The sequence below is a fragment of the Lactuca sativa genome, chromosome 8 (assembly GCF_002870075.4).
Source record: "Lactuca sativa cultivar Salinas chromosome 8, Lsat_Salinas_v11, whole genome shotgun sequence".
Classification (NCBI taxonomy): Eukaryota; Viridiplantae; Streptophyta; class Magnoliopsida; order Asterales; family Asteraceae; genus Lactuca; species Lactuca sativa.
Genome location: NC_056630.2, coordinates 123,146,510 through 123,156,090, shown reverse-complemented (window position 1 = coordinate 123,156,090; position 9,581 = coordinate 123,146,510).

Sequence of the window (9,581 nt, the reverse complement as noted above, 5' to 3'; positions counted from 1 at the left end):
CAGGGTATATCCAGTAGATTAGGCAGAGGTTATAGACAGCTCAGAGTCGACTGAAGAATTATGTTAACAGACGTCGATTCGAGTTGGAATTCCAGTTTGACGATTCGGTTTTACTGAAGGTATCACCCTGGAAGGGTGTAATACGCTTCAGGAAGAGGGGCAAAGATGTAACCCTAGCATTTGTTACACTATAAAAGGAATCCCCTAGAGCCAAAATCAGTTGCACCTATCATTCTAAGAGTTTGATATTGATTTTGTGTTAACTAGCTTATTCTCTCAAGTCTCCTCTTGCATTTGGTGTTTGTGACACATTATAGGCATCACACTTGAGGTGCTAAAGCTTTCAAAGGCCAAGAACTACAGCTACATCAAGAGGTATTCATCTAACTATGAGTTTTTTTATTGTATATCCTTTATTGTATGCTAATTAGGATGTATGCTTTGGAGAATTGAAAATGCATGTATAATTGGAGAAAACATAGATCCAAAGCGTCTAGGGTTGCATGTGCACCATAAGAGTGTTATAGTGCTTAAAACCCAACAAGCTCTTCTTCTCGAGGCCTTCTAGCACTCCGGGACTCGCTACTAACTCCTAGGAGATGCTAGGGAAAATCCTTGAGGGTTTGGGTGATGGGTTTTGGTCCTAAGAACATCCTATGTGCTCATACAAACCCTAATGCTTGGATCTAGGTTTCTCTATTGTACATGCAAGTTATCCAAGACTATAAACCCTAATTCTATCATACAAGTAATCATATTAACATAAGAATGGGTTTAAGATATTACCTTGATTGTTATATAGCAATAACAATCCCAAATCTCCTTGTATTGACTTTAGAAAGCTTAGAGTCACAAATGTCACTCCTCTAATGGTTCATAAACACCATAAGCAAGAGGATGAAGAGGAGAGAGGATGGAGGCTGCCCAAAACGTATTCTAACCCTAGAAGAGATGTTCCCCACGTTTTTGAGCCTTAAGGGTTCTATATATAGTGAGGCTATTAGGGTTATCTAACAAGGAAACCCTAATTTGGATGCTTAAGCCCTAAGCAACCCATGGACTCCTTTAATTAGGGCCTTGGACGATTTCCTTATCGGTTTTTCCATAGAATGCATCCACTCCTTAATTTAAGACAATCCATGGCCCAAATTGCAATTATCTTATAATTACAATTCCAGTCCCTTAAGTTTAATTAATCTCTTTTAGTCACAAAACTAATTACCAATTAATTCTTGACTAATATTAATTAAACAATATGATTTCTCCTTTAATATATTATTCCCATAATATATTAATAAATCATATTTAATCCTTTCTCTCCATAATTCATCCTATCAAGTTGCTTTGGTGAAGGCAACCCAAAAGGACCATGCACCATCGGGTCAAGTACATACCAAAATAGTTATGGACTTAGACACTAATCCAACAGTCTCCCATTTGGATAAGTCTAATAACTATTATGCGTATGACTTCAGATCTCGATCTGCAATCGTAGCTTTCCAAAGCCGCTGTCAACTCTGATCCTATCAGATACGCGTGTCCTTAGATAAGGGATCATATATTCCTCCATTCTAGATATCATATAAGATATGATTTCAAATCATTCTCTTTGTACTATATCCTGATTCCCGATTTATGACGACTGACTAATTGAACAAATCAAATTAGCCCTAGCCCGGCCGAGCATTTACGTTTGTCATTACTAAATCATCGAGGGGCCCAAAGATATCGCTTTTATCCTACTTTGGATAAAAGGAACGGATAAACTTTGATACAATGTTTGCTTGCACTCACTCACCGAATCACAAACAACAATATGATTTATAACACCAAGTTACTAGTGCGTTTACATATTATCAATGTGCAACCGATTTGCAAGATACAACTCACACATCTCGGTTTCAAGAATATAAGATGTTATCGTCTCACCAATCACTCGTGATGCAATTCATGGAGTGATCCAAGTGAGCGTGGGTTTAATCCAATGCTCAAATCATATTCATAAGCACTCATGAATGTTGCAGCAAACATTTGCTTATGTCTAATACCCTTTTAGACAATCCACACACCAATTCACGACAGTCTTCTTTCATATCTACTTCCAACATATGAACGACTGTGGTCCGTTCGAATAATTTGACTGTTCTTTAACCAATTAAATTATTCAGGAAGTCAAAACATGCAAATGTGAAACACAAGAATAATACTAATCCCATATGGCCTCAAACCTTTGAGTATAAATAAAACTCCTTTGATTTATCACCATATCGATTACTCATTATTTGTCGTTTTGGGTAATCAACTTCTTACTTGAATTATTACACTTGTCCTATGCTCTTAGGATGCACACAATGTTTACCTATGGTTCTCACTTTGTGAAATAGACCAAATTGAGCACATTTCCAATCATTCTCATTTCACAACTCCAAATCCTTTTTCCATAAGTGAAAGAATATCAAATTCTTGCTACTTATAGAATATGTTAGATTCTAACATTTTATGCAACGATCCTTTTGTAATGTCACTGCACTAAAGTCACAATGACTATTGCCAATGAAATTACAAAGTCCTCTATCGGAGATTGTTACAAGACAATTCCTTAGATATGATGTCTCTCACTCAAAGTACATTCCTTTGAACATCCTTTTGCATAAAAGTTTCTAATCTAGTCATAGATTTTTCAATATTCAATTCCCAATATGGACACATTTCCATATTTCCATATGACAACTTATTCTTAATAGAATCTTGTCTATTCGTAATGATGTCGATATGGTCCATACAATATGGAAACATTTCCATAATTTCCATATGACAACTCATTCTTAATAGAATCTTTTCTATTTATAATAATGTCGATATGGTCCATTCAATACCATGCTTCCAACTACTCACAAGCAACCAATCCTCGTCAAACTTTGGATTGTCCTTTGATAGTTGTTTAATTATTTTAGTCAAAACCGATTCTAGTCCCTTTTCCCTCTAAATGCGGTAGACATTTGGAAAATTTTAGAATGGTCAAACATTAAAGTATTTGCAATCGATCCTATACCCGAAGTGTATGGGACACGACGCATAATGTTTTATTTGCTATGTTCTCAAAATTCGAATTGTGAAGAGGAATGCCGTAATCATAATCGAAATTTTAAGAACACACTATGTACCTTTGACTAAATTTATTAACATTTCTCAACCTAATCCTTTAGATTTGAAATGAAGCATAATATTCTCTCCCTTAATTATAGCAAAACAACTTTACAACCCTTACGAATTTGCAAGGTATAACTCTTGTTTTCTATAATTAATATTGCCAACTTGCAATACTTTCCATAATAATCATACAATCATAACTTTTATGCTCCCACTATCATGATGATTACTATAAAACATAACGCTTATGCTCCCACTAGCTTCGACATGTATTCATAAACATCTTAACTTTCAGAAAACAACACCTATTGAATTTCTTAAGTCCATGTTTCTAATACTTAATGCTTTGATAACCTTTTATCAAGGCCTTTTGAACATATACACCTTTGACTTAGATAGTTCATATGTGTGTCTAAACAATTAAGACTAATTGCCAAACCTCACAATTCAAATTATGGAAAGGGATACCGTAACCATAATCGAAATTTGAGAATGCAATTTTACAATCACTATCTTCTTAAAATCTTTCTTAGTGAAAGTATTTCCTCACAATCATTTTCATGAAGGAGGAAATCTTATGACACTTAGATTTAAACGGTGTATGTGTTCCTATCCGTGTGAATTTGTTAAAACCAAGGTTTACGACAAATTCAAACTCATATGGATCGAACTTTCTTAATCTCGATTTCTTGCCTTATGGTAGCATAGCTGCCCACCATGTCTTCCAAGTAGTTAAGCAGCTCACCTTTTCTTATCAATGTACTTTCCATTGATCAAGGTCCTTGCCTTTTATGCATTCAAATGAGAACTCATAGGAATCATATGCATAATTAACTCAAGTGGAACGGCACAGAAACAAAAATAATGTCAACACGATAGGTTGTAAACCTCAACTCATGTGCTAGTGATGATCGATAAGGTCTATTTGATTTGTTCTTGAAACCTTTCAAGACCAATAAGACTCTCACTGACTCCTTGACATATAAGATTCTCTTTTCAACAACCATTTCTTGACAAACAAATATTCAAGAGTTAGTGTAGCTTTTATCAAACACTTCATAAATTGGTCCTAGTTGGTCTTTGTCTTATCCAAGACATCACAACTTTCCACATTTGATGAATGTTATAAACCTTCTTAATACTTATCACTCAATTTCACAATCTTAACTCTAAGACTTGTTTTTGGAATGAAGTATGATTGACTTCTTGATTTAACCATTTCTTCAATTCTTGATTCCTCTTCTTAGACATACAATTGTACTAAGACCCACTTAGAGGATCAATTGAGATATGGTTCTTAATCATTAAGACCCATCATAAAGCATAAAAGGTACTCTCCCTTCTTCTTAGAATGGAGAAACTTTTATCTTTCTGCCTACTTGATTCTTCTTATTCATTCTACTATTGATTTAAATTTTTTCAATCAATTCAGAATTACACTTAATCTTGTAAGTATAATCATATTTACTAAACCTTTAGTAAATCATGACGAATATCTTTGTTACTCCTATGGTGGACTTGATCAACAGGCAACTTTGTGTGCTCGATCTCCTAGTCCTTCACTTGACACTTTGTCAATGAATTAGTCTAATTTCCAAAATATGAAATTTCTCATACATCGTGCAACCAAGTTGCATGATTCCAAGTTTCTGTCCAATTGAAACTTGGGCGATGAGAAACTCTCCCTATTTGGTAAACTTTCGACTTTCCATAAATAACATAATAAGAACCAAATCCATTATTGTTAATAATAGAAACATTTTAACATCAATTTTTCATACACGCCATTGTAAGGATAATATAAATAATATAAAAATCAAAATTTATTTTATTGCGGAAAAATTTGTCCTTACAATGCAAATCATTGAAAAACTTATGCTAATACATCTTTCTTAGCAATCTAATTCTAACTCTAAGTAGTAGCTCAAGAATCTAATCTTTGAGAAATGCGATCGAAATCCATTCCTTCACGGTTAGATTCTGCTCACTTCTTCCCTTAAGCTTCCTTTCTTTTCTTCGATCCTACAAAACATCAATTGTAATCTTATCACATTATGTATTAAGAATCTAGAATAGAAGTTTAAAAGAGTTAGTTAATGGATTTTACCTATATTAGAGCCATACGTTTCGACTCTCCCATCTCTTAGATCTCTTAGGTAAATCGGGCAGCTTCGTCTCCAATTCCCTTTCTCTTGGCAATAAAAGCAAATTGACTCTTTTGGAACATGACATGGAACCACTTCAGACATTGCCTTTCTCTTATGATCAAACTTTTCGATCATAGCATGTTTTTCGTTGCTAGTGTCCATATCCATAGAGGTCTTGAAGGCAGATTCACCAATCAACTTTGCTCTTCTATTGCGCCAAACCATTGTTGATTCAGCAGCAATAAGCATATATGTGAGATCTATAAGGGTCACGTCACGGTTCATCATATAGTACTCTCTTACGAACTCACTATATGAGTTAGGAAGTGACTAAAGAACCCAATCAACAGCCATTTCCTCACAGACACCGGATCCCAACATTCTTAACCTATCAATGTGTGACTTCATCCCTAGGACGTGTGCACACACCGGATTTCCTTCTTTATGTTTACTTGCCAAAAGGGCTTGAGTGATCTTTAACTTTTCAAGCCTTCGAACTTGTGGGTTAGGGAGAATAATTGGAGGAGGTGGAGGAAGTGAAGCATGATCTCTCGTTCCTCGATCGAATCGTGGAATATCATCTTTATGTGGAATGCTTGTTCCACGGGATTTGAGAAGACCATAGTTGTCAAACTTTGACATCTACAAAACGGGAGAAAACGAATTCAAGTTAGTTGATTGATTGAGTCCTTAGTAAATCACCCAAATGAGATACTAAGGCTAGGACCCAACACAATATTCTACAACTCGGGAGAGGGATGTCGTAACCCAAATTGCAGAACATTTGAAGGTAAGTGAATGACGATTCACTAATTTCCACCATGAAAAACGAAAAAAAAAATTAAATTTTAAGTCTATGAAAATTCCTAGATCCTTTGAGATTCATTGAACATTTCAATGGCATGTTTAAATCTCGATATGCCCCTCTTGTTTGTGACTGGGATGCCGAGGATCACAAAGCGGGTGTGAATAACCATGCCAACTACATGGTGCCCCCACATGTTACAGTCATCTATTCGATGTGTCGGTAAACCATGCACGCTCCACCGAACTATGACAAACATTGAGTCACCCTTTGATACCTTTGCTTAGAACCATTTAGTGTGCCGGTAAACCACACACGCTCCACTAACGTCTTTGCAAGGGTACAAAGTGTAATTTCATGGAATTGCATCAATTCACTTTTGCCTAAGTAACTAAGATTAGGAATTTTATGAAAACATTTAGTTACTTTTATACTTCATTATACTTATAATGGAATGTTTTGTCCTATCCTACCCGTTCGGCTAACGACCCTCCACTAGTCAAGAGTGCGGTGGGTAAGAGTGGATACCCATTCAATCGCCATTTTATAGCCAATTTCCTTAAATACCCCTTATAGACCAGCTTCGTGAATGAGGCCTACTAACGGTAAGACTGATTTTTACTCATACATATATAATGTTAGACTTTTAATGTTATATATAGTATAGGGTATATTTTACACTTTTAAAATACTAGGTGGTCAAATTTAATAATTATACATTTAATTCAATTAAATTGTAAACCAAAACTTTTATGGATTTATTCAACCTCTTTTAATTATACACCTTAATTAATTAATAAAACCATAAGGGAGTGATTTGAACCTTTCAAAACATTACTAGGGTTTTAGATTTTAACATTCCTAATTAAACTTTTAATCAACTTTTAAATTCCAAAACTTGAGGGCAAGTTTTGAAACATTTCAAAACATTAGGGTTTAGAATTTTAAATATGCATGAAAATTAAACAATTAATCAAAATTTAAATTCCAAAACTTGAGGTCAAGTTTTGAAACCTTTTTCAAAACATTAGGGTTTTAACTATTTAAATTTCAAAACAACAAAACTTTTGGGTTCAAATTTAAACTATAAAACCTAAAGGGGAAAATATGAAAACCTTTTCAAAGCACAAGAATCAAATATCAAATAATCTAAATTAACATTTAATCACATAATTATCCATATTTGATTTATTTAATGATTTCTTGCAAAACAATTTACCAATTTAATCAAAATAATTAATCAATTATCACATAAGGAAAACAAATATTTTATTAATTGATAAATATCTTCAATTAGATCAAGAATATAGTCAAATATATCATAAAATCGGATTTATATTGATCTAATATGATAAGGCAACTATCCTTAAGCAAAAACAGCAAGAAATCCCGGTTTTCCCTCCTTCTGACGAGCCGACTCGCCGAGTCAGGCATGGACTCGGCGAGTCAGCATGGACTCGGCGAGTTCATCTATGGACTCGGCGAGTCCAGCCTCCAGAACCACAAAAATCGAATTTTTCAATCATATAATGCATCAATACAATAGAAACCAGTCTAGTCTCTGATACCACTGATGGGTTTTGGTCCTAAGAACATCCTATGTGCTCATACAAACCCTAATGCTTGGATCTAGGTTTCTCTATTGTACATGCAAGTTATCCAAGACTATAAACCCTAATTCTATCATACAAGTAATCATATTAACATAAGAATGGGTTTAAGATATTACCTTGATTGTTATATAGCAATAACAATCCCAAATCTCCTTGTATTGACTTTAGAAAGCTTAGAGTCACAAATGTCACTCCTCTAATGGTTCACAAACACCATAAGCAAGAGGATGAAGAGGAGAGAGGATGGAGGCTGCCCAAAACGTGTTCTAACCCTAGAAGAGATGTTCCCCACGTTTTTGAGCCTTAAGGGTTCTATATATAGTGAGGCTATTAGGGTTATCTAACAAGGAAACCCTAATTTGGATGCTTAAGCCCTAAGCAACCCATGGACTCCTTTAATTAGGGCCTTGGACGATTTCCTTATGGGTTTTTCCATAGAATTCGTCCACTCCTTAATTTAAGACAATCCATGGCCCAAATTGCAATTATCTTATAATTACAATTCCAGTCCCTTAAGTTTAATTAATCTCTTTTAGTCACAAAACTAATTACCAATTAATTCTTGACTAATATTAATTAAACAATATGATTTCTCCTTTAATATATTATTCCCATAATATATTAATAAATCATATTTAATCATTTCTCTCCATAATTCATCCTATCAAGTTGCTTTGGTGAAGGCAACCCAAAAGGACCATGTACCATCGGGTCAAGTACATACCAAAATAGTTATGGACTTAGACACTAATCCAACATTGGGGGTGTTTGGGAGAGAATTGGATGAGATTGGTGTGGAAAATGAGGAAAAACGAGTGCTAATTATAGGCTACCAGCTCTTGCGTATGTCAGGCGTACACAAGGGTACGTTGGGCGTACTGCTTGTTACGATGGGCGTAACCCTGCCAAGTGTCACAATCTCGTTCAAAGCCGTGGGGAGGAAGGTGTAGCCCTGATCTTGTTACGTGTCACTCGCTAGTTAATCCCAAACATTAATCATCTTCTAAATTCTGTAATTTTCGCATACGAGCTCCGTTTTTTACTTTCTTTATATCCACGTGTAGGTAGCGACGTGATATACAACTTTTGTTTAGACTCCGTCAGCTAATTTTGATATTATTTTTTAAAAGTTATATTTTAATAGGCTTAGACAGTTAAAGTCCGTTAAAAATTCATAACTTTGTCATTCGACGTCCGTTTTTTACTGTCTTTATATCGTTGAACTCCTATTAACGAGATCTTCAATTCTCGTTTAGGTTGTTTCACCTAAAAATCGATCGATCTAAAATTCAATTTTCGGGCTGTATATTGTTACGCTACATCTTAGAAAAAATCATAATGTCCTCAAACGAAATCAGATTTGGACGTTCTCTATATGCACGCTCTCGTTTTAACGTATACTATGACTTTCTTTTAAATCTTTAAGGCTAAAAAGTATTTCGTCAAAAACTCACTTTTTACGATACGTGGAGTCGTGTCGGTTTCGTCGCAAAACTTCAACGGGTCATAACTTCTTCGTTATAAGTCAGATTTCAGCGTTCTTTATATGTACGAAATCTTTGTGACATATACTATAATTTGGTTAAAATTATTTATTCTAAATAACCGTCTATCAAAAAGTCATTTTTAATGTTTATTATCTCTAAATTGATTAGCCTAAATCTGTGAGCGTTACATTTACACAGCAAGAAGGTGTTGATTTTTTTTATACTTATTCACCAGTTGCAAAACTTGTGACTGTGAAAATGCATATTGCTATAGCTGCTGCAATATCATGGAATTTGGTTCAATAGGGCGTGAATAACGCTTTCCTAAATAGAACATTAGATGAGGAGGTCTACGTGGATATTCCATTTAGTGTTCTTA